This window comes from Thalassophryne amazonica, chromosome 8, assembly GCF_902500255.1.
Source record: "Thalassophryne amazonica chromosome 8, fThaAma1.1, whole genome shotgun sequence".
Classification (NCBI taxonomy): Eukaryota; Metazoa; Chordata; class Actinopteri; order Batrachoidiformes; family Batrachoididae; genus Thalassophryne; species Thalassophryne amazonica.
Window position 1 is genome coordinate 102,917,268 of NC_047110.1, and position 27,204 is coordinate 102,944,471.

The window sequence follows — 27,204 nt, forward strand, 5'->3', positions numbered from 1 at the left end:
ACTGGTTTATTGGCTACTACTGTTCCTCTCCTTCCTGTCCTCTGTCTTCCTGTTACTCCTCCTCCTCCGAATGTGGCATTATATGTAAATATGTTAAAGAACACAAATCATTAAGGGCCTGATTAAAGAAGATCCCACATAATAAGTGCACTAAATTGTGTGGATTTTCCAAACTTTTATGCATTTTTTTTGGTGATTTACTAAGAATAACTTTGTGCTTGGTTTTAGTGCAGAAGGTTCTTGGTTCACACACTATCCCCGCCACATTTCTCCATGTAATGTGGAGTTACATCAGAAAGGGCATCCAGTATAAAACCTGTGCCAAATCAACACGCAGACCCACCTTGGATCTGCTGTGGACACCTCGAGTGACAAAACAAGGGAGCAGCCAAAGGGAATTTATTGACTAAGAATAACTGTGCATGTGACAGCGGGTGGTTACGTGACGTAGAAAGCGGGATGTAAATGAGGATTTTGTGTTAATGGCTGTAGGCAGAAAGTGAAATTCAATCAGCCACTTGCAGGTATTTTAACTGAAAATCCCATTTATTGAACATTCACCAAATCAAAAATAAACGTGCTGTGAAAATGATTTGTCTGCTCTTGTACAAGCCCAAATTCAGCACTGCTGCCCTTAGAAGACAATCTTCAAATGTGTGTTTCTACAATGTGTTCTCTTCAGTGTCACATAATCGCATGATCAGAATCATTTTTGTGTTTTATATGAAGATGGCTGTCCACTGCTCTTGTCCATGTTGTCCACGGAGCTGTATATGACCGTGATGCTGAATGCTGACAGCTCCTATACGCAACCACGCACAGGGTCTGTGCTGAACAGACAAGCACAGAATGATCTACTTATACTATGATTACATAGAAATACATTAAAAATGTCACATTTCTATTTATTTAAGCAGCAGATGTTTCACTTTGGTTAAAAAAAATAGGCCACTATAAATTAATGTTTAATTGTGGTGTTTTCTGTGTTAAAGAAGACTGAGTGACAATAAAGAAATGCATACCCAAATAGCTCACAGGGAATGAGTTAGAATAAGATTTACACGTCTGCATTTTCACGCAACACTGGTTAAGTTAGCACCAAAGTTTCAAACATGCAAAATCACAGATGTAATCTCAGCCCCTGAATTTTCTTTAAGCCTTGATAAATCCTGTTGTGTGTGGAAACCTCACCTATTTGCATAATAAACACACAGTTTTGGGCATTCAGGTGGACACACCCCAAACTGCATTGGAATGAAGGCAAACATGTTAAGTAGACAATAAGCCCTATTTTAAATATTGTGCAGAATGCAATCAGCATGCAGTTTTTTCCTTTTTTGTTGCAGGAGCTATGGTGTTTGTGCATGTTTTTGCACACACAAACCTTTAGTAAATCAAGCCCTGCATCTACTGTATCAGAGCACTCAGTGTTTTATGAGCAAAACTACCGAAGCATGTGATTGACAGGAGTTTCTTATCAGACTGTTTAAATGCTAAGTCAAGTCAAATCTGGGAACATGCACTTGTGCCCTGCGTCTCGATTTCTTCCCCAAAAAAGCGCAGCCAACACAACAGCTAAAGAACTGTATATAGAAGAAAATCAAAACATTTTGAAGCTGAAAAAAAGAGCCAAAAATCCATCAGAGGCTTTGCACAAACAGTGAGCACAGCCAAGATGACAATTTGGAATGTACCACAATAGAAAGAAACCACCGGTGCAACAAACATCAAACTGGACAACCAAGAAAAATAACCATTTAAAAAAAATCCCAATCACTTTTTTCCATATTCATGCCTTCATCTTCGACGTACAGTGAAAACAAATGGGTTTGTCACTCCAGCACTTTTGGAGAAGACCTTTTAATCCTTTGAAAACAACAGTGTGAAAGGAAATTATAAACTCCACAAACAATAAAGGCAGGAAATGAGATTTTAAGCGACGTAAAGAGGCAATTGTCTTTCCTGAACCAACATTCTCTATGACAACAATTTTTCCTTGGAGATCCCCCCATCCACACGAATCACACTTCTTTTTTCAGCTGCTCCCGACTGCTCACCGCAGCACGTCAATCGTTTCCATCTCACCCTATTCCCATATGTTCATTCCTAATCCAGTCCATTCTCATCACTCCCAAAGAGAATCTCAACATCTTCAGCTCTGCCTCCTGTCTTTTTATTAGTGCCACCATCTCTAAGCCGTACAACATAGCTGGTCTCACTACTGTCTTGTAAACTTTCCCCTTCACTCTTGCAGCTATTCTTCAGTCACAAATCACTCCTGCCATCTTTCTTCACCCACTCCACCCTGCCTGCACTCTCTTCTTCACCTCTTTACTACACTCTCCATTACTTTGGACAGTTGACCCCAAATATTTAAACTCATCTACTTTCACCACTTCTACTCCTTGTAACTGCATTATTCCACTGGGCTCCCTCTCATTCACACACATGTACTCAGTCTGGCTCCTACTGACTTTCATTCCCCTTCTTTCCGGAGCATATGTCCACCTTTCCAGGCTAGACTCAACCTGTTCTCTACTCTCACTACAGATCACAATGTCATCTGCAAACATCATAGTCCATGGGGACTCCTGTCTGATCTCATCAGTCAACCTGTCCATCACCACTGTGAACAAAAAAAGCCTCAGATCTGATCATTGGCGTAATCCCACCTCCACCTTGAATGAGTCTGTCATTCCTACTACGCATCTGACTGCTGTTACATGATCCTTGTACATGTGCTGCACTACTCTCACATACTTCTCTGCCACTCCAGGCCTCCTCATACAATACCACAAGGAACTCTGTCATAAGCTTTCTCTAAATCCACAAACACACAATGTAACTCCTTCTAACCCTCGCTATACTTCTCCATCAGTATTCTCAGAGCAAACCTTGCATCTGTAGTGCTCTGTGGGGTATATGCACTGATATTCATCATCACCCCTTCAAATTCAACTTCACGTTCATCACCCTGTCAGACACTCGCTTAACCTCCAACATACTCTTCCTTTAAAATGACCCTAACACCATTTCTCTTCCTGTCCTCACCATGATACAACTTGAACCTCCTAGTCTTACTTGTTCTCCTACACACATAATATGTCTACCTTTCTTCTCCCCATCATGTCAGCCAACTCTCTCCCTTTACCAGTCATACCTCCAACATTCAAACTCCTGACTCTCACTTCTACCCTTCTACTTTTTCTCTTCTCCCACTTTCTCTGGACACGTTTTCCTCCTATTCTTCTTCTTTACTCAGCAGTAGCCCAATTTCCATCGGCACCCTGTTGGGAAAGAGCACCAGGCCTCGACCGATCTGGTATGGAAATTCGATTTGTACTCTGGATCTTTGTTTTTGGCTGGTTTTATGTTGGACACCCTTCCTGACACAACCCTACTCATTTATCTGGCCTTGGGACTGGCTACACGCCCCATGTGGCTGAGATTTGACAAACTTTAAGGTCAATGCCCTGCCTCAGTAAAGTAATTAATTCCAGTTTTTTTTTTGTCTTTGTTTTGACAAAAATGAACTTTAACAAATATTATGTAGCATGCCTCCTGTGATCTTTGGCAACCCACTGGGAAGGGACGCCAGTTTAAGAACCAGAGCTCTATGGCACATTTCAACAACTGTCAATTGCAGTTTTTGCAAGATACAGTCTAACAGTTACTGCAGAGAACTGTTATGATTGCAAAAGCTGTGTAAATTCAGTCCCGCTTGAACAAATCCTCTGGTTCTGCCGACAGGACCTGTGTTAGCTCCTGCTGCATCAGTCACAAAAATATGGTTGTATGTGGCATTCATTTTCCACAAGGTTCGATACCTAGTGATCTAATAGACTAATGACAATGAGAGGCAGATTATGAGAAAGTGACAGCACACAAACCATAATTATCAATATGTGAACAACCAAACTGGGAGTGTTAAATATCCGTGGCTCAAAATCAGTTTGGAAAACTGAAGAGGTCTCTAATATGAGTCACAAGATGTCTTCAAAATAAATAAAAAAAATAAATAAATAAACCAGTTGCCCTCCACTGTGACTGCTTAACTGCTTTCAGGCACAGACGCACTCAGCAAACATTCATGCAACTGAAATAAACACCATTAAGTAATAATTCTCCTCAGAGCTAAATACTGGAAGCATTGTTGCAGCAACTGTACCGATGTGACCTGGGTAACTTTCCAGGACATAAAAAGAATAGAATGTTGTGTGGGCCGCCAGAAGAGGAGGTACTGCTGGCCCACCACCAGAGGGCGCCCTGCCTGAAGTGCGGGCTTCAGGCACGAGAGGGCGCTGCCACCATGGACACAGCCGGGGGTGACAGCTGTCAAGAGGTAATAATCTACTCAACATCATCTCACTCCATAAAGACCAGACGTCATCTCCACCTCGTTGCCGAGATATCATACTTCATAGGAGGTACTACTCTCAGCCTTTTTTTGAGATTTATAAATCTGTGATTGTGAGTGTTTGCAGGAGAACCGGTCGTTTTGGTGGAGGCTGTGCATGACGGCGCTCCTTTTCCTCTGAGACCACTGCAACGTGTTGAGTGAGAGGTGGAGGTGGCATTCCCACCGTTGTTGTTACTGGGTGTACACACACCCACACTTGACTGTCTTTGTTCTTCGCCAGCAGTACCAGATCCGACAGTCGGGGACGGTGATCATCTGGGAATTCGGGACTTGGCGGCTCCAGTATTCACCAGGTTCTGGGGCGGCGGAAATCGTGTGGTTCCGGCTCTTCTCAGGACAGACGTCTTCTATCCTCGAGCCTGCCCACACGTCACCTCTGTGTATTGACTGTTATGATATTCTGTGATTGTCTGTATGTTCGTTGTGCACATTCACAACATTAAATTGTGACTTTTTGGCTCATCTATTGACCGTTCATTTGCACCCCCTGTTGTGGGTCCGTGTCACTACACTTTCCCAACAGGATATCTCGGCCAGCGTCATGGACTCCGAGGGGCGTCATCCGGCTGTTGAACGACCAATGGGAGAGCAGGGAGCGCAGGCGTCTGCAGGAGACGTGATTGGTGAGCTGCAGCACATTTTCACCGCCTTTACGGCCCGGTTGGATCAAATGACTGAGCAAAACATCCTCCTGAACCGCAGGGTGGAGGCTCTCTCCGCACAGATGGCGGCGAGTGCTCAGGGCGCTGCTGCGGCTCGTCCTCCTGCCGACCCTGTGCAGGATATAAACGTTCCAGTGGTGGTTCAACAACCCCTCCCACCATCCCCTGAAGCATACATAAGCCCTCCGAGCCGTACGGAGGTTGTGTGGAGACGTGCGCGGACTTTCTTATGCAGTGTTCGCTCGTCTTCGCACAACGTCCCGTCATGTACGCGTCAGACGCTAGTAAAATAGCTTATGTGATTGCTCTGCTTCGGGGTAAAGCACGCGCCTGGGCTACGGCGCTCTGGGAACAGAACTCACGGTTGTTATCAGCATACACTGGGTTTGTGGGGGAGTTCAGAACAGTGTTTGATCACCCTAACAGAGGAGAGACCGCTTCAACTGTGCTGCTGTCAATGAGACAGGGACGCGAGAGCGCAGCCGCTTATGCAGTCAACTTCCGCATCGCGGCTGCGAGGTCCGGCTGGAATAACGTTGCGCTCCGCGCCGCCTTCGTAAACGGACTGTCGTTGGTTCTGAAGGAGCAGCTGGTAGCTAAGGAGGAACCGCGGGATTTAGATGGGCTTATCGATCTCGTTATACGGTTAGACAATCGGTTGGAGGAACGCCGTCGGGAGCGAGGCGAAGGACGTGACCGGATACGCGCCGCCCCTCTCCCTTCCGGGTTCGATAAGGCGCCGCCCTCCCCACGCTCCACAGCCGCAGAGCTTTGTGGGGCAACAGCTCCCCCTGCTGACGTTGTTAGGGAAACGCACAGGGCCAAAATGGGGAGGCTGATCCGTGGAGAGTGTTTTCTCTGCAGCTCAACTGAGCACACACAGAGAAACTGCCCCAAACGGCCAAAACGACAACAACCGCCCTTAGAGACTGGGCTAAGGAGGGGTCAAACCATTCAAGTGAGACACACACAAATTGCCACACGACTCCCAGTCACAATCTTGAGTGGGGATTTAACCCTTCAAGCCCGAGCACTGGTGGACACGGGGTCAGAAGGGAATTTGCTAGACAGCAGATGGGCAAGGGAGGTAGGGCTCCCTCTGGTGGCGCTTCCTTCGCCATTGCAGGTGCGGGCACTAGATGGCACCCTCCTCCCTTTACTCACACACAAGACACAACCAGTAACTCTGGTAGTGTCTGGAAACCATCGGGAGGAGATTGAGTTTTTTGTGACTCCTTCTACCTCCCGCGTGATTTTGGGCATCCCATGGATGTTGAAGCACAATCCCCGGATTGATTGGCCGTCTGGGGTGGTGGTTCAATGGAGCGAAACCTGCCATCGGGGGTGTTTAGGATCCTCGGTTCCTCCCGGTTCACAGGCTAAGGAGGAGGTCAAAGTCCCTCCCAATCTGACGGCAGTGCCGGTTGAGTACCACGATCTTGCTGACGTCTTCAGCAAGGATCTGGCACTCACCCTTCCCCCGCACCGTCCATACGATTGTGCCATTGATTTGGTTCCAGGCGCTGAGTTCCCGTCCAGCAGGCTGTACAACCTCTCACGACCTGAGCGCGAATCAATGGAGACCTACATCCGGGACTCATTAGCTGCCGGGCTGATCCGGAACTCCACCTCCCCGATGGGGGCAGGTTTCTTTTTTGTGGGCAAGAAAGATGGCGGACTTCGTCCATGTATTGATTACAGGGGGCTGAATGAGATTACGGTTCGCAACCGATACCCGTTGCCATTGTTAGATTCCGTGTTCACCTCCCTGCATGGAGCCAAAATCTTTACTAAGCTGGATCTTAGGAATGCGTATCACCTGGTTCGGATCCGGAAGGGAGACGAATGGAAGACGGCATTTAACACCCCGTTAGGTCACTTTGAGTACCTGGTCATGCCGTTCGGCCTCACCAACGCCCCCGCGACGTTCCAAGCCTTGGTTAACGACGTCTTGTGGGACTTCCTGCACCGATTCGTCTTCGTATATCTGGACGATATTCTCATCTTTTCTCCGGATCCTGAGACCCATGTCCAGCATGTACGTCAGGTCCTGCAGCGGTTGTTAGAGAACCCACTGTTTGTGAAGGGCGAGAAGTGCGAGTTTCACCGCACGTCTTTGTCCTTCCTGGGGTTTATCATCTCCTCCAACTCCGTCGCCCCTGATCCGGCCAAGGTTGCGGCGGTGAGAGATTGGCCCCAACCAACAAGCCGTAGGAAGCTGCAGCAGTTCCTCGGCTTTGCTAATTTCTATAGGAGGTTCATTAAGGGCTACAGTCAGGTAGTTAGCCCCCTGACAGCCCTGACCTCTCCAAAAGTCCCCTTCACCTGGTCGGATCGGTGCGAAGCCGCGTTCAAGGAGGTGAAACGACGGTTCTCTACTGCGCCAGTTTTGGTGCAGCCCGACCCTAGCCGCCAGTTCATGGTTGAAGTGGACGCCTCTGACTCAGGGATAGGAGCCGTGCTGTCCCAGAGCGGAGAGACCGATAAGGTTCTTCACCCGTGTGCCTACTTTTCCCGCAGGTTGACCCCGGCTGAACGGAACTATGACGTCAGCAATCGAGAACTCCTTGCGGTGAAAGAGGCTCTTGAGGAGTGGAGACACCTGTTGGAGGGAGCGTCTGTGCCATTCACGGTTTTCACTGACCATCGGAACCTGGAGTATATCAGGACCGCCAAGCGGCTGAACCCCAGGCAAGCCCGCTGGTCACTGTTCTTCGGGCGTTTCGACTTCCGGATCACCTATCGCCACGGGACCAAGAACCAGAGATCGGATGCCTTGTCCCGGGTACACGAAGACGAAGTCAAAACAGAGCTGTCGGATCCACCGGAGCCCATCATTCCGGAGTCCACTATCGTGGCCATCCTCACCTGGGACGTGGAGAAGACCGTCCGGGAGGCCCTGGCACGGAGCCCGGACCCTGGAACCGGTCCGAAGAACCGTCAGTACGTCCCACCAGAGGCCAGAGCTGCAGTCTTGGACTTCTGTCACGGTTCCAAGCTCTCCTGTCATCCAGGGGTGCGAAGGACCGTGGCAGTTGTCCGGCAGCGCTTCTGGTGGGCGTCTATGGAGGCCGACGTCCGGGAATATATCCAGGCCTGCACCACCTGTGCCAGGGGCAAGGCAGTACATAAGAAGGCCCAAGGGCTCCTCCAGCCGCTGCCGGTGCCTCATCGCCCCTGGTCCCACATCGGCCTGGATTTCGTCACGGGCCTCCCGCCGTCCCAGGGCAACACCACCATCTTCACGATAGTGGACCGATTCTCCAAGGCGGCCCACTTCGTGGCCCTCCCGAAGCTCCCAACAGCCCAGGAGACAGCAGACCTCCTGGTCCACCACGTCGTCCGTCTGCATGGGATACCCTCCGACATCGTCTCTGATCGTGGTCCCCAGTTCTCCTCACACGTCTGGAGGAGCTTCTGCAGGGAACTGGGGGCCACCGTGAGCCTCTCGTCCGGGTACCATCCGCAGACGAACGGACAGGCAGAGTGGGCCAACCAGGACTTGGAACAGACCCTCTGCTGCGTCACATCCGCGCACCCGACGGCCTGGAGTAACCATCTGGCCTGGATCGAGTATGCGCATAACAGCCAGGTGTCTTCTGCCACCGGCCTCTCCCCATTTGAGGTGTGTTTGGGGTATCAGCCCCCGTTGCTTCCCGTGGTGGAGGGAGAGGTCGGTGTGCCCTCGGTCCAGGCCCACCTGCGGAAGTGCCGTCGGGTGTGGCGCTCCGCCCGTTCTGCCTTGTTGAAGGCCCGGACGAGTGCGAAGACCCATGCAGACCGCCGGCGATCCCTGGCCGCTGCTTACCAGCCCGGGCAGGAGGTGTGGCTTTCCACGAAGGACATCCCCCTCCAGGTGGACTCCCCAAAACTTCAGGACAGGTACATTGGCCCCTTCAGGATCCTCAAAGTCCTCAGTCCTGCCGCAGTGAAGCTCCAACTCCCGGCTTCACTGCGGATCCATCCGGTTTTCCACGTGTCCCGCATCAAACCTCACCACACCTCACCCCTCTGTGCTCCCGGACCGGCGCCGCCTCCTGCTCGGATCATCGACGGGGAGCCGGCTTGGACGGTGCGCCGTCTCCTGGACGTCCGTCGGATGGGTCGGGGGTTCCAGTACTTGGTGGACTGGGAGGGGTATGGACCCGAAGAACGCTCCTGGGTGAAGAGGAGCTTCATCCTGGATCCAGCCCTCCTGGCCGACTTCTACCGCCGACACCCCGACAAACCTGGTCGGGCGCCAGGAGGCGCCCGTGGAGGGGGGGGGTCCTGTTGTGTGGGCCGCCAGAAGAGGAGGTACTGCTGGCCCACCACCAGAGGGCGCCCTGCCTGAAGTGCGGGCTTCAGGCACAAGAGGGCGCTGCCGCCATGGACACAGCCGGGGGTGACAGCTGTCGCTCATTACCTCTTGACAGCTGTCACCCATCTACTCAACATCATCTCACTCCATAAGACCAGACGTCATCTCCACCTCGTTGCCGAGATATCATACTTCATAGGAGGTACTACTCTCAGCCTTTTTTTGAGATTTATAAATCTGTGATTGTGAGTGTTTGCAGGAGAACCGGTCGTTTTGGTGGAGGCTGTGCATGACGGCGCTCCTTTTCCTCTGAGACCACTGCAACGTGTTGAGTGAGAGGTGGAGGTGGCATTCCCACCGTTGTTGTTACTGGGTGTACACACACCCACACTTGACTGTCTTTGTTCTTCGCCAGCAGTACCAGATCCGACAGTCGGGGACGGTGATCACCTGGGAATTCGGGACTTGGCGGCTCCAGTATTCACCAGGTTCTGGGGCGGCGGAAATCGTGTGGTTCCGGCTCTTCTCAGGACAGACGTCTTCTATCCTCGAGCCTGCCCACACGTCACCTCTGTGTATTGACTGTTATGATATTCTGTGATTGTCTGTATGTTCGTTGTGCACATTCACAACATTAAATTGTTATATTTTGGCTCATCTATTGACCGTTCATTTGCGCCCCCTGTTGTGGGTTCGTGTCACTACACTTTCCGAACATAGAAGGCAACAAACAGGGTAAACACACAACCTGATGATGAGTTGGTGATGACAGAAGCCGCTGGATCTATGATACATGCATAGCTTTCTTTCACAAGTAAATCTCATGTTTTCACTTTCACGGATATGCGTCAAAGCTGGACTCAGTCTATAAACATGGTAAAAGTTGCTCACGGCATTGCTCTAACATGTGGTTTGAAGGCCTAACGTCCTGGTCAAGCAGTGGGCTTGTACCATGCAGTACTTGCAAAAGCAACCATAGCATAGCCATAGACACAGAGGTATGCCTGTAGAAGCTTTTGCAGAATGGTAGCGCTTCTGGAAAAACTCCTGGTGATGTCACAGTATGTATGGTGTTTCAGGAGCCATGGAAATGCAAGGAATTACCTAAACATATCAAAGTTTGTGATGGACAAAAAGAACTTTTCAAACATGTTGAAGTTTAGTCACAGTTCAAACAAGACCGTGGTACAGTGACCCGTTCACCGTGGATACCTTGATAGACCCTCTAAGGGTGGGCAACCTCTTCCAGTAAGGGCCAAGAGGGTGCAGGTTTTCCTTGCAGCCACTGACTCCACCAGGTAATTTCACTGATTAACTGATTCCATCTGCTCAAAGTGATATTAATCAGTGAAATCACCTGGTGGAGTCAGTGGCTGCAAAGAAAACCTGCACCCTTTTGGCCCTTTGTGGAACAAGTTGCCCACCCCTGCTCTAAGGTATGGACAAGGTTTAAAACTGTAAGCTTCTGGGATGCAACAAAAAAACACCTCCGTGCTGGAAGTCTCACAGGACATGTTGTGGCATGTCCAGCTGTTACACAATTTCTCGGATACTCACTCAACTGAAAAGCCATCGAAAGCCGTCTGAATCTTCTGAATGGTTTCCAACACGGAGGTGTTTTTTTTTGTTGCGCGCCATGAACAGCTCCGTGCCGACGCGCGAAATCCTCCACACGTCTTTCATTACAAAATCTCCTGTAACAGTGGAATGTGCCGCAAAAGTGCTATGTCCAGCTCTCTTGCCATTTCTGTAGTAGTCACACAATGTCCCGGATCAACACAGTGTTCAGTTTAGAAATGATCTGGTCGTTCCAGCCTGTCGATGGCCGCTCGGTGCGCCGTGCGCCCTCCGCCGCTGTGGGCCGTCTTTAAAAAGGTTTTAACACTACTTAATCCGTGTGACGCTGACAGAATCTTCACCGAAATCCATCTGAATCTTTCGAATGGTTTCCAACTGGCTGTCTCTAACAGTTTCTGAAAAAAATTTCATGGAGCAAAACGGCAGTCTCTCAGCCATTTCCCTGACAATAAAAATCCGACGAGGTGGCTGGACCAGTGCTCACTCAAAGCCTGCCCACAGGCGAATGACGCAACCGACAGGCGTGAAAAAACTCAAGCATGCGCACGAAGGTTCAAGCTTGGATCACACGTGATTCAAATCCATATAGTTTTTGAAAAAAATAGAAAGGTCCGTTACTTTTTGGACAGACCTCGTATATGCTCCACTAATCTGTGAAAGTGAGAAGGGGACTTAAGTAAACACCTATTACAGACTGAACAGTGCAGAACACACTACAATGCTGCCAGTGTAACAGGGATAGTCAAAGAACATTCCTGAAACAGACAGTCTTGCTTTGATCAGGTACATGTGCACTAAAGAGGCTCTTGGTCCTCAAAAACCTTGTTAAGGTTTTGTTTGAATAGATGGGAGCAGAAGTGGGAGATCTCCTGCAGAAAAAACACATTTGCAGAGCTTCTCTAGAACCATGAGGGAAATTCAATACCTTTGCAAATGGTACAATGCTTTAAGTGGGTGCAAGGTAATTTATTTGTGTGTGAATGTAACCGTGTTTGTGTATGTAACTGTGTTTGTGTAATTGTGGGGACATTGGCAAACCCATTGACTTTGAATTGCATTATATTCGCTTTCATTAAAAATCCAATATGGATTCCCAACACAAGCTTCAGCAAGGTGATGAATCGGCGTCATGTGCAAACTGATGGGAGGCATTTATCAACGGGACTCAGTCGTAGATCAACTGAGTTTCAGCACCTTGGACAGGGCTTTTAGAGCAAGGCCATTTGTCACCGACACAGAAGTTAAAATATGACCCATTAGAAGCAGGTAGTGAACAGGTCAGCAAGTACACTGCGCTGAAACCAACCTCTTTCCTGTGTGACCCTAGAGAGACACTGCTGGGTTTGCAGGAACAGCTCAGCAACTACTGGGCTCGTTTGTTAAATGCCTCACATCGAACTGCAAGGATGTGGAAGAGACAAATGTTCCTCAAAACCAGGACAAAGTAGTTTCAGTCTGAAACAGGATGGAGGAAGACAGAGCCCAGTGATGTTACTGATGTGCTCTCCTGCAGAAGATAACACACACACCTGAGTTCATTCATGAGCCCGGTGCCATGTAGCCCTTCACAGTGAAGTGCATTCTGGGTATTTGGAAGAGCAGCTGCATGACAAAGTGAGGATTTTATCAATGAAATGTCAGATTCTTCTAAAGGATTTGTGCATTTGGGTTCAACCACAGGTGAACTCTGAAAGCAGCAAATGGTTCATTGCTGTGGAATCTTTGCATCAAAGTAAAATAAAAACAGGTTTATTCCATTCAGCTGAAGCAATATTCAACCAAAGCTCCTCCAGCTGAGTAATTACTCACTACTGAGATTGCAAACCATGTGTTTTGGCAGATTAAGAGAGAATCTGTCAAATAGGAAGGTTTTCTATGCAGCACACACAACATCTGACAGGAGAAATTAAATCCAGACTCAAAAATTATTCTGAAACCAGGACTCGGATCTGCCACATTATTACACCATCAGGGTTTTTTCAAATAAAACAACTGTCATTATAAAGGCAAATGAAATCCCCACAAGGTCATATATAGTTCATTACATTATGAGTTATGGAAATACTGGATGCCAACTTCAATATAATGAAAATTCAGCTATGATTATTATCCGACCAGGTGTGCGAAAAAGATTCAACCAGTAGGTAGCACTTGGGAAATGTGGGGTCAGTAGCATGTTGTTTGTATTTTGGTTGCCCCCAGGTTGCTCAGGGTCACCACAGCAGATCTAGTACAGATCTGCATCGGGATTTGGGAATGCCAGTTATACATGGGAAAACGTGCACACACAGCACCTGGTGCACCCAAGCGGTCTTCCAGCCACTTACTAATCAGGCATGACTCCACTTCAGTTCTGAGCTCTGATGGGATCAAATGCACACAAAGCACAAATGTGATCAGCAACAAGCAGGTGTGAAAATACTTTAAACATTTGATGGGTATGTGGGAAGCTGGTATAGAAGGAGCAGAGGCTATGTTTATCTGCATGTAGTCAAGAAGAAGAATAAGAAGAAGTAGTCCTATATAGGACCTCAGACCCATTGGTGGTGAGGAACTCTGGAATGTATGCAGGACATGATTCAGAGAAGAATGTTCTGGAGCACGTCCTACTATGTCTTTGTTTTGGAAAAGGGGAATGAAACACTGAATAGCCATTAGTATTCCATGGAAGGGACTCTGCTCTTTGCCATTTGAATGTTTTTGGAACCATGAGGTTGTTGTGACCAGTGGGTTCGATATGTATATGGTTTACTTTTCTGTAACATTTCGGTCTTTGCATGTTTGACATTTCTTTGTTATGCATTGTTATTTTAATAATGGTAGTTTAGCTGAATCATGTGTGCTTGAGATTTTTTTTTTCCCTGTAATTAAAAAAAAAGCTCCTGAGGGAGTTTTTCTTTGCCACTGTTGTCAATATCATGCAGTGGGTAGGGTTAGACATGATTATTGTGAAGTGCCTTGAGGTAATTTATGTTGTGATTTGGTACTGTATAAATAAACTGAACTGGTGCCGGTGCCTATCCCTGGATTCTGTAGCATGAAGTGGATTAAAGTCTATGACTTCCCCTGGATGGGATGCCCGTCTATTACAGGTTACTTCCTCAGTCTATTAGATTCAGCTGGGTGGACTGGGACAATGCAGATGAAGTGCCTTGTCCAAGGATGCAGACAGACAGCCTGACTGGGAATTAAACCCAGCTCTACAAATGAGCTCCCTGCTCAGAATCATTAAGAGGTGATTCAATTTCAATTCAATTTAATTCAACTTATTTGGTTTATACAGCGCCAAATCACAACAAAGCTGCCTCAAGACGCTTCACACCAGTAAGGTCTAACCTTACCAGACCCATAGAGCAAGCACACAGGTGACATTGGTAAGGAAAAATTCCCTCAGATAATGTTGAGGAAGAAACTCCAAGCAGACCAGACTCAGAGGGGTGACCCCCTGCTTAGGACATTCTAACAGCTACGAGGCTTTTACAAAGTTTTTACAAGCTGAAGAAACAGAAAACAGAAAACCAGAATAACATCAAAAACAAAGTACATTATTGAGATGTCCAAGCAGGCAATTGTGCTGCAGGCAGGGGGTCATCCAGCACCCTGGGGTGCAGGACCAGCCTCCATCCCTCATGTCATCACTGGGCCCATCCTCCTGGTAGAGTATATTCCAAAAGCAGACTGCAGTGTGCTGCATCAGCTTCAGCCATGGCATCTCGTGGTCATTCCGATGCCCTGTGGTGTGCACAGTGGTGGGCACTGTTCAGCTAATCCGATAACCAATAATTATTAAAGCTAATGTTTTTGTTAGCTGATTAGCTTTTCAGATAAGTTTAAAAACCATCAGCGGACCAATTATCTTCCGATAAATTTAATTCCGATAACTTTCAGTCTGCTAACATTTTTTTTTTGCTTATAAAGTGAGCAAAGTTTAACGGTCAAAAATCCTTGGAAACTCTAAAATCAAACATTTTAGTTCCTGTCGTGTGTAGGTCAGTGGTTTGTGGCAGATCATTAAGTGCAAGACGTAACTGGCCGGTCGACGCAGGGAGCGTTGTGGGTAGTGTGGTTCAGGTTCACTTTGGATGTTACACTGTTACCGTCCGCTCGACACAAACAAAACGGAGTAATTCTAACATTATTTTATTTTATTTCTTTGTGGCTGACTGGATAATTTAATAGCCAAGCCACTCGGTGGGGGAGAGGAGATCTCATGGCGCAGCTGTGTTACAGAGGGACTTTTCTTCACTGTTTTAGACACAGTTTTGGATAATCAGGAAGCTTTATATGGATTATTTTCTTCATGCATCCCACTGAAACTAACAGGTAAGAATTTATATTTACGACATGTCTTTTACTCCGCCAATCAATGCATTAATGGAAGTACAACGCCTGGCAAAAATTATGGAATCACCGGCCTCGGAGGATGTTCATTCAGTTGTTTAATTTTGTAGAAAAAAAAGCAGATCACAGACTGACACAAAACTAACGTCATTTCAAATGGCAACTTTCTGGCTTTAAGAAACACTAAGAAATCAGGAAAAAAAATTGTGGCAGTCAGTAACAGTTCCTTTATAGACCAAGCAGAGGGAAAAAATATGGAATCACTCAATTCTGAGGAAAAAATGATGGAATCATGAAAAACAAAAGAACGCTCCAAGACATCACTGGTATTTTGTTGCACCACCTCTGGCTTTTATAACAGCTTGCAGTCTCTGAGGCATGGACTTAATGAGTGACAAACAGTACTCTTCATCAATCTGGCTCCAACTTTCTCTGATTGCTGTTGCCAGATCAGCTTTGCAGGTTGGAGCCTTGTCATGGACCATTTTCTTCAACTTCACCAAAGATTTTAAATTGGATTAAGATCCGGACTATTTGCAGGCCATGACATTGACCCTATGTGTCTTTTTGCAAGGAATGTTTTCACAGTTTTTGCTCTATGGCAAGATGCATTATCATCTTGAAAAATGATTTCATCATCCCCATCATCCCCATCAACGTAAACTTGTGCATTTATTGATGATGTAATGACAGCGATCTCCCCAGTGCAAAAGTTCCAGCATCATCACCTTGCCCAATGCAGATTCGAGATTCATCACTGAATATGACTTTCATCCAGTCATCCACAGTCCACAATTGCTTTTCTGTAGCCCATTGTAACCTTGTTTTTCTCTGTTTAGGTGTTAATGATGGCTTTAGTTGAGCTTTTCTGTATGTAAATCCCATTTCCTTTAGGCGGTTTCTTACAGTTCGGTCACAGACGTTGACTCCAGTTTCCTCCCATTCGTTCCTCATTTGTTTTGTTGTGCATTTTCGATTTTTGAGACATATTGCTTTAAGTTTTCTGTCTTGACGCTTTGACGTCTTCCTTGGTCTACCAGTATGTTTGCCTTTAACAACCTTCCCATGTTGTTTGTATTTGGTCCAGAGTTTAGACACAGCTAACTGTGAACAACCAACATCTTTTGCAACATTGCGTGATGATTTACCCTCTTTTAAGAGTTTGATAATCCTCTCCTTTGTTTCAATTGACATCTCTCGTGTTGGAGCCATGATTCATGTCAGTCCACTTGGTGCAACAGCTCTCCAAGGTGTGATCCCTCCTTTTTAGATGCAGAACGAGCAGATCTGATTTCATGCAGGTGTTAGTTTTGGGGATGAAAATTTACAGGGTGATTCCATAATTTATTCCTCAGAATTGAGTGAGTCCATATTTTTTTCCCTCTGCTTGGTCTAAAAAAGTAACCATTACTGACTGCCATAATTTTTTTCCTGATTTCTTATAGTGTTTCTTAAAGCCAGAAAGTTGCCATTTGAAATGACTTTAGTTTTGTGTCATGTCTGTGATCTGCTTTTTTTCTACAAAATTAAACAACTGAATGAACATCCTCCGAGGCCGGTGATTCCATAATTTTTGCCAGGGGTTGTATTTCGGTTGTTTAAGCCGTAAGGTTCAAAGCGTGTGCAAAAAGCAGCTTTAGTTCGTAAATTACTGTGTTTATAATACCGAGATATACTGTGTTTTACTGTTTTTGAAAGATGATGACAGTGTTTGGGTTTTATTTTTTATTCATTAATTTTTCATGCATTCTTTTTGTGTTTGTGATCCTTGAATTCACCCAGCAGCCCCTGCGGCACTTAAAGTGAAACTGGTTTATCAGAAGTCGACAGTGTAATCTGATGTGGCTGCGTCCGAATCAATACTAAAAGTTATTGGTTATCTGTATATCTGTATTACAGATAACCGATTGTAGCAGTTTATCGATTTAGCGTCATAAAAGATAACTTTTCAGTTATCGGATTAATGGTTATCGAAGCTAACTTTTTGATTAGCGGTGCCCAATAATAATACCTAATTACCCAAAATATAAGAGCCTATCACAGTTAAAACAAACGCACTGGCTTGCGTTTATGTTCGATCCTCTTGTAAAGTGCCATTGTAGTGTAACTTTGTGATATGTGCAGCCGGCTCATCAAATGAATGAAAACCGATGGTGTTCAGGCTCAAACATTCCATTGTCCAGCAGCAGCCACAGAAAGGTGGATGATGTTCCACTGCAGACAAGTGACTGACGATGTTCCTCTGAGAAATAAAACAGCTCATTTATATTGTGCATGACAAGCAGACCCAAGCTGAACATGATCTGCAACTGAATGACCGTATCAGCTGCCAGGCTGGTAGAACTGCCCATTTCTAACTCCTCATTAAACTAGTCGCTCCTTGCAGCATTGTCTCCACCATTGATTAGTGTGTGATCAGTAAAGCCTAATCCAAAGTATTATTTTTTCTATGAAACACTGAATTAATATTTGCTGCTGGCAGGGATTTACACTTGGACAAATATTTTCATGCTTATTTGTTTGTTTTTCAAGGTGGTGAACCAGTAAACCCCAATCAAAATATCTGTAAGTGCTCAACTTGCACGGAGGTTCATTGACCTTGTCAGTAACACTTATGTCTCTGCATCTTCATCCTTTGAGGTGGAGAGTTCCCTGAGACAAGGTGATAGTCTAGTGGTTAAGTGGTTGGCTTGAGACCAGAGGATCCTCGGTTCAAACTTGTCAAGTCAGAAAATCACTAACGGACAAGGTCCTTAATCGCCAAGTTGCTCCTGGAACATCTTGCAGCTGAGTTGAGCTGCATGGCAGCACCTTGACATAGGTGTGTGAGTGTCTGTGTGAACGTGAAGCATTATTATAAAGCCCTTTTGAGCTTCTGATTCAAATGGAAAAGCACTATGTAAATGCGGTCCATTTCCATTCACGAGCTTCTAGAGTTATCCTGTTGCCAGACAGAGCTGATATCTTTACAGGAGAACAAAGATCCAAGTTTTTACCCTATGATAATGGTCGCCCTGTGGCCAGCTAGGTGTGGCAGATAACACCTTTACAAGACAGCTTGTAAATCAGCAGTGATTTACAAAACAACACAAGCAGAGCCACCAAACACAAACCCTATTAGACAAAACCAAATTATAAGAAAACAAAACTATGTGACGCATTGGAAAAAAATCAACTAAAAACCAGTGCACATAACACGAGGTGGAGACCGAGCTGGACTTCCTAACCACCTGCTCCCTGTACCAAGACATCAGAGACATACTTCCCACAGATCACAAACACCCAAAAAGACTTTGAGAGCATGACCGACATGGACAAACTTCCATAACTGTTGGATAAAGTACAACAGTGTGCAAACACAGTAGGAAGGTTTGTGAGCTTCTGTGACACAAAAAGAAGAAACAACGGACATAAACTATCATAAACCCAAAACAGGAGATTAAACTGCTATGTCACTTTATCTACATACAACACAGCACATTTTATAGGATAGTATAATTTTACACCAAAAGCACAATTTTTACTATTATTTCAACCTGCATCTCCTGTTACACATTTATTTACTGTAGAATATTGACTGTATGTAGATCTTCTTAATTCTTATTTTTTGCTTGCTTTGACAGTGTAAACGTATATTTATAAAGCTCCATTAAAATGAAACAGAGGTGTTAATGTGCACCTCCCGAAACACCCATCAAATCGACAAAGCTAACTGCTTGTCGCTGTCATTCGTAGCTAATGTGACTGTAGATTCAGGGTCCTGCTGTTACCCGTCTTACTGTGCGGTCGTGAGATTTAGACGGCAAGCTGTGATCTCAAGTGATGACTTTGGTTCTACCCATGGGTACTATTGGAATCACTCTGTGTCAAACGCATGGTTAAGTAGGGAGACTCAGATGAGCTGTACCACTTGTACAGCAAAGGAATGTCAGCTACAAACATTTTGGCCATTTATTATCTCAAAACAAGTCCTTACTTATCTTACTGAAATTTAACTCAAGTGATTGTGTCTTATATTAATCATAGAATATTTTGACTCGAAGTTGGACAAATGTACTTGCTAAGATCTTGTAGCGCAAACACCACACAGGCCTCCACAAAGACAACCGAACTATCCACACACAGACACACAAACGAGTTCCAGAGCTTAATGAGGTCTAACTGCATGTTTAGTCCCAGCACAATCATATCTCTAGCTGTTATATATGATTGTATTACCAGTGTTTACCCAACACTCTTCTTTCATTTCATTTTCTGCTAATAATCCATGAAAGCAGCCTTAACGATCTCAGATGAAGTGAACAAATATGTCTCATTAAAACGTCCTATTTCTCTGCTGCACGTCTGCGGGTCTAACAGACTCGAGCACAGAGTAAAACTGTTGTTCTAATGAAATATTATCTAATTGCAAGCGTTTGATATCTAGGCCAGGCCTGCAGCTTGTGATTCGAGGTAAGTAAAACTAGAAAAAGCCTCACATTTATCTAGCCGGCCTCCTGCAGATCCTCCTGGGTTTTCAGTAATTATTCTCCTGCTTACCAGCCCATTACGGTAAAACAACAACACTGACTTTGGGTCATCTTGGATGGCGAAGCTTTCTGAACTTTTATTATTGTTTCATGATGGAAAGTCGCAGACGGCGAGCGCTTACTTAACCTCTTCTGATAAACTGAAGCAGATACCAGTCACTTAAAAGACAAGGTTATTTCCAGTAGAGAAGCAAGAATCACTCCATTTGATTAATGACACCTCCGTCTTTTTTGTTGTTGTTCTCAGCTCTCTGTGGCTGCAGTGCAGCTGCTACTTTTTTAATCTTTATCGAGAAATACTGACTCAGGACCTTCTGTTTCTCAGCAACGGCTAACAGGAAAGTGACGAACACCTTCAGAAACCACACCAGTAACATGGCCCTTAGTCTGATGTAGAGATGACCTGATCGCAGTTCCCCCTCCAATCCTGGTCATTTTTCATGAGATATCTTCTGACACATTACAATAGAGTTAAAACATTTGAAGTATTTCTTATCACACTCCTAGTGATCCATTAAAATTGCAGCACAGCCATTTGGGCCGTGATTTCATTCTGTCATACTGACATTTATGATGCCAATATATACATAAAAATGGCAATGATTCAGAACAATTAATTCTCAACATTATGACAAAGAAATGTATTACAGGCTTGATGTTTTACACTTTAAAAATGAACTTTATTATAAATAAATGTAAATATAACCAACAATCACCCACTCTAAATGAAAACAAATGGCAGCTGGTTGCTTTTCCTTTGTCTCTTGTAGTTAATGTAACCAAGGGGCGATGGGGTCCCAAACATCCTTGACAGCAATGTGAACAATGCCGAACAATTTGTTAAGCACCCTCTACTAGACAAATTATGTAATGGCACCACTTCCAACAGCCAAAGAGTTTTTCTACATTGTTTTATCCTAAAATAAAAGTTTTCATATCAGCAAAAAAATATTGACACTGATATGTTTGTGAAAGGTTCATATAACTATACAGTAAGACGGGTAGCACCAGGACCCTAAAGACCTGCACCAGCTTCAGTTCAACTTATATATAACATCAAGTTTGTAAAAATACCTCAGGTTAATAAAACCGAAAGCACGGTTCTCATTTCCATATTTCATTATATTAAAGGTGCAACAAATGATTTAGTGCCACTAGATGTTGCACCAAAACACCAGCTTTCCTTTGCATCCCCACACACACTTTGATGAAACTGGGTTTGGAACCATTGCTTTAACAGACAACTGGAATTTTTCATCTAAAAAAAAAAAAAGAAACAAAACAAAAGAAGAAAAAACAATGAGAAGAACTTGTGAGAGATAAATACAAATCATCTGAAATTCATGTTGCTACAATTTTCTGCAGAGAAGTAATCAGGCTGACTGATAATCATCGCTCTTACAGCTTTACAAACAGTGTTTCTTCCTCCCTTTGATTAAAAAGTAAATGTGAGAAATTAAATTAAGCAATTTTACAGGTAGCATAAACACATCTTGCTTGTCTCCAGGGATGTTTGGGGGATATCCAAGGAACAAGACTGACATAAACATGGTGTACTACAGAAAGTACTTCTGCAGAAATAAAAAAGGCAGTGGAAGCACAATCACAGTCACTGCCTAGTGCATGAAACTTACACACGCCTGCACGAGCTGTGAGGTGTCAACTTCACTATGATGGTGGTAGGATCAAGCAAGACTGAAATTATGTTTGTGAAGGTCCAGTATTTCAGTAAAAATTCATGGTTTGGCTTTACATCAGTAACAGAACTATGGAAAACCTTTTTGTGAGGCAGAATCCTTCACAGTTGCAGAGCTGCTTTCAGGCCTGTAGTTTATTAGCCATGGATTTAACACAGCGCCCTGGCCTCTCTGTGGCTCCCTTCATCATTCAGGTTCCACAAGGCTGCCATCAATGGTGGAGAGAGGAGGCGTGGTCTCACTCCGGCAGAGTCAATTCTCTCATCCTCCACCAAAGGCTCTACGATTACACAGTCTGTAATGAATAATTTAGCTTTTCCTAATCACCCTGTAAGCTGCTTCATTTAAAAGCAGGCTTCCTTCTAGCACAGTGATTAGAGCTGTGAGCCAAGGTGACGGAGGCAGATTAGAAGAAAATTAAGACCGGCCTGTTCTGAACGGTGCCATCCCACCGAACAGTGCTGCTCCATTAGCTCCGCTCATTACTGACCAGGCAAATGTCATCACCATGCACAGGAGGTACCTCCAAAAAATGGAACCTTTATTGAGCCAAATAACTTCATGAAGAGCATCAAGCTCAACCCATTATTTCAGCTGACTAATAAAACGCAGACAAATATCTCATAAAGCAAAGCAAAGGGAAGAGATTATTATAACCCCAATTCCAATGAAGTTGGGATTTTATGTAAAATGTAAATAAAAACAGAATACAATGATTTGCAAATCCTCTTCTACCTATATTCAATTGAATACACCACAAAGACAAGATATTTAATGTTCAAACTGATAAACTTTATTGTTTTTGTGCAAATATTTGCTCATTTTGAAATGGATGCCTGCAACATGTTTCAAAAAGCTGGGACAGTGGTATGTTTACCACTGTGTTACATCACCTTCCTTCTAACAACACTCAATAAGCATTTGGGACTGAGGGCACTAATTGTTGAAGCTTTGTAGGTGGATTCTTTCCCATTATTGCTTCATGTACGACTTCAGTTGTTCAACAGTCTGGGATCACTGTTGTTGTATTTTGCACTTCATAATGCCCCACACATTTTAAATGGGTGACAGGTCTGGACTGCAGGCAGGCCAGTCTAGTACCCGCACTCTTTTACTACGAAGCCACGCTGTTGTAACACGTTGCAGAATGTGGTTGGTACTGTCTAGCTGAAATAAGCAGGGACGTCCCTGAAAAAGACGTTGCTTGGATGGCAGCATGTGTTGCTCCAAAATCTGGATGTACCTTTCAGCACTGATGGTGCCATCACAGATGTGTAAGTTGTCCATGCCATGGGCACTAACACACCCACATACCATCACAAATGCTGGCTTTTGAACTTTGAGCTGGTAACAGTCTGGATGCTCTTTTTCCTCTTTTGTCCGGAGAACACGATGTCCATGATTTCCAAAAACAATTTGAAATGTGGACTCATCAGACCACAGCACATTTTTCCACTTTGCATCTGTCCATTTCAAAGGAGCTCAGGCCCAGAGAAGGTGGCGGCGTTTCTGGATGTTGTTGATATATGGTTTTCACTTTGCATGGTAGAGTTTTAACTTGCACTTGTAGATGTAGCGACGAACTGTGTTAACTGACAATGGTTTTCTGAAGTGTTCCTGAGCCCACGCGGTAAGATCCTTTACACAATGATGTCGGTTTTTAATGCGTTGTCGCCCGAGGGATCAAAGGTCACAATTGAATGCTGAGAAACACTGTACTTAAACCGTTGGACTATTTTTTGATGTAGTTGTTCACAAAGTGGTGATTCTCGCCCCATCTTTGCTTGTGAACAGCTGAGCCTTTTGGGGATGCTCCTTTTATACCCAATCATGACACTCACATGTTTCCAATTAACCTGTTCACTTGTGGAATATTCCAAACAGGTGTTCTTTGAGCATTCATCAACTTTCCCAGTCTTTTTGTTGCCCATGTCCCAGCTTTTTTGAAACATGTTGCAGGCATCCATTTCAAAATGAGCAAATATTTGCACAAAAACAACAAAATTAATCAGTCTGAACATTAAATATCTTGTCTTTGTGGTATATTCAATTGAATATAGGTTGAAGAGGATTTTGCAAATCATTGTATTCTGTTTTTATTTACATCTCACACAACCTCCCGACTTCACTGGAATTAGGGTGGTATATATTTTATCACTGCATTGTCATGGACCGGTTGTCTACCGTATTTTCCGGACTATAAGTCGCACTTTTTACATGTTTTGGCCTGGGGTGCGACCTATACTCCGGTGCGACTTATAAATGAAAAATATAACCGGTAGGATCTCAATTAATTTACTGTAACAAAACAATTTTACGTGACAGAGTCATCTATGTTTTAAAATGGCCACCAGAAAAGGGAAATGCAATGCATCATGGGCACTGAAGTATGGTGGCCGTCCTATAGGTTATGCTGGTCGCGATAACCAATCAGAGAACAGAACGTTGTACGCGTATTCCTCACCTCACCCACAGCGTGAGAAGCTGACGAACACGGTGCTTGCTGTTATTCCAGCATGGCGAACAAAACAGCTTCAACCCTTGGATATCAGTGTGAGCAGAGTGTTTAAGTTGACGCTGAGAGCTGCGTGGGAGCACTGGGTGAGCGACGGTGGAGGATTAGCGTGTGCACTTGGAAGGAGCTGGCGTTGATGATTGTGAAAAGCGTTTGAAGCAGACGAACATGGTGTTTATTCCGGGACAGCTAACAAAACAGCTTCAACCCTTGGATAGCAGTGTGAGCAGAGTTGACCCTGAGAGCTGCATGGGAGCACTGAGCGACGGCGGAGGATTAGCGTCTGCACTTGGAAGGAGCTGTATCGACACCGCTGGGTGGTCATGAGCTGCGCAGGTAGGCGCTGCATGGTTTGGCTCGCAATGTGGTCCGCAAAATACAAACATATCCGTAGGGTAAATGGCAGCTCACGAGAGGGCACTCGAGGCTTGTGTGACTGTTCCTGCGACTTTCTGACTACCATAGAAAAATAAAATTTCAACGTTACTGATAACTTAACAAGACAAACAGAGAAGGCCCGAAAAAATGCCACAAAAAGAAAATCATAGTCCTGCAGATTACAAGTTAAGACTGGTTAAATATGCATCCGAAAACGGTAGCCGTCACAATATTATCATCTGAACTTTTCATGTTAACATACCTGTATGTCCATGGGACTTATAGTCCAGTGCAACTTATTTATGGTTTTATTTTCTTATAATGGATAAAGTGGCTGGTGCGACTTATACATCCGGTGCGACTTATTTATGGTTTATTTTTCTTTATAATGGATAAAGTGGCTGGTGCGACTTATACTCCGGTGCGACTTATAGTCCGGAAAAATACGGTATATAGGTGGTTGCTAACCAGGACCCAAGGCCAATTCCATAGTGTGGTGGATGTTGCAATGTTAAGTTACCAGTGCATATTTCCATATGTGACCTTTAAGACTGCAGTTTGTTTTGGATGCTTGCATTCTGTCAGAGTGGCCACATATTGATTTGTTGCAAGCTTTATGTATGTCGATTGCACTTCCTGGTGCAACCTTAGATGAAGTATATGGAGAATGGAACACACATGGTCTTGAACTAGGAACCTTCTGTTCTGGAAGTCAAGTCGAGTCTGGAAGCAAGTGCTGGTGCCATGCATCACTATACTCAAAAGAAAATGACTCATTGGATGAACTAAATTCAATTATGTGCAGGATTTCCATCTCATAAATATAGTGTAGTCCCAACTCAAAAAGATACATCCAGAAACATCGATGCAAGATCATTTAATTTGATTTAGTTGGACTACATATATTTATGAGATGTTGCCATCCAGGGTGGACAAGCACTTCATCCCCACCTCATGAAAGAAACCACTTATCTGCTGTATCCAGAAGAAATTGTTGGAGCATCCTTGGCCTTCTGCACTGCTTGGGTTGTCAACCAGATTTTTTTTTAGGTTGTGACCTTGATCATGTCTTGCTCCTCCAAAAGCTTGGTCTTCACTTGGTCTCAACCACTCCAAAACACCAAAGTCTTGGTCTTGACTCATACGTCACCCTTTTAGGTCCTGATCTTGACTCAGACTCAATATAGGCAGCCTTGTCTTCATACACATCAAACACTAAGATGTTTGGGAAGCATGCATGCTAAACATGTACCCCATTTATGGATTCCACAATCTTTGGTATACAAGTAAATAAAACAATGACAGCCAGAAATCCACTAGAGGCATGTAAACCTTGAGATCATTAAAACAAATTGGACACCAATTCCCAAACCCCGTCTTGCAATGTTAGAGTGCAGACGTAACTATCCCTTAAAAAAAAAAAAAAAAAGACTTTTATGAGCTACCCAGTCCAAAGACAAATAAACCAAAGAACAAAACCTCCATGGTGGGATAAAAATAATAATAAAAGCTCTGGCTGTAAGCAAGCCTGGCAGTCCAGAGTGGTCCTCAGAGAATAACAGGTTGTGTATTTTGGTCTCAGGTAGTGATTTTAAGAACAAATTTATCATCTGTGGCTGTTTCTAAGTGATGCAGAACTCCATAAACACACACCTGGCCATGTGACTCAGACAACATTCAACAGCACTGGTTGAAACTGAGGCCTGAAGGACAACGCTCGAGTCAACATTACTCCTCAGCTGTCGCTGCATCTGTGGTTGTAGCGGCTAAATCCCGGCGGCCTGGATTTTAACCAAAGTGTGTCTCAGCATGCGATGAGCAGTGGAAACACACGAATTCGACATGCTACTAAAAAGGTAACGGACACACGGAAGGTGAGGGGTCAAAGGCTTCAAAGCAGGTGAGCGTACTTAAAAATAAAACTAAACAAACTTAATGAGGTTATTGTTTCATCAATTCAAAACTGTGCCGCTGGTTTGCATATCAAACACACAGATGGATAAGCTACAAACAGCCTGTTCCTTATAAAAAAAGTTAATGGTACAAAGTGCCTATGACAAATTCTCTCAACACAAGGAAGTATCAAAGTACTTTTTATGATTAAAAAAAAAAGTCCAAACATATTCAGTTGCTTTCTGAGAATCGGTCAAAACGTCTTTCTAAAATAAGGCAAATTCAAAACACTGTCAACCAGATTACTGATACCTCTTTGACTTGTTTAAAAGCAGTTCTGAACTTTAATTTCTTCATTCATTCAATTTCTATATGCGCTTATTCTGATCGATGGTCACAGGGGGCTGGAGCTGATCCCAGCAGTCACAGGGCGTGAGGCGGGGTACACCCTGGATGGGACGCCAGTCCATCACAGGGCCTCCGCTTTTCTTTCCATGAAAAAAACTCCTGTAATGGTGGGAATGTGCTGGAAAAAAAGTGCTGATGTCCACATCTTCTGCCTTTTGTGAAAGTCAGACGAGTTCCCGGATCAACAAAGCTTTCACGTTGGAAATGATCTGGTTGTTCCAGCGGGGTGTGAGCCTGTCGATGGGGGCTGGGAGCGCGCCGCGCTCTCAGCAGTTGTGGGCCGTCCTTAAAGTGGCAGTAACACCCGTAATCTGTTTAATCCCCATAAAATCGTCCCTGAAAGCCATATTAATTTTTCGAACGGTGTCCACCTGGAGGTGTCTCACAGTTTCTGAAAAAAAATTGATGCAGCAAAGTTCCAAATCGTTCAGACATTTATTCGCAATAAAAATAGACGAGAGGGGTGGACCACACCTCACTCAA

At 44.7% G+C, this 27,204-nt stretch overlaps 1 protein-coding gene across 1 annotated transcript in view; it reads right to left on the bottom strand.

The window, feature by feature from the left end:
- Positions 1 to 27,204, bottom strand: part of immp2l (inner mitochondrial membrane peptidase subunit 2) — a 355,846-nt gene that overhangs the window by 84,387 nt on the left and 244,255 nt on the right. The gene's annotated exons all lie outside the window — the stretch shown is intronic.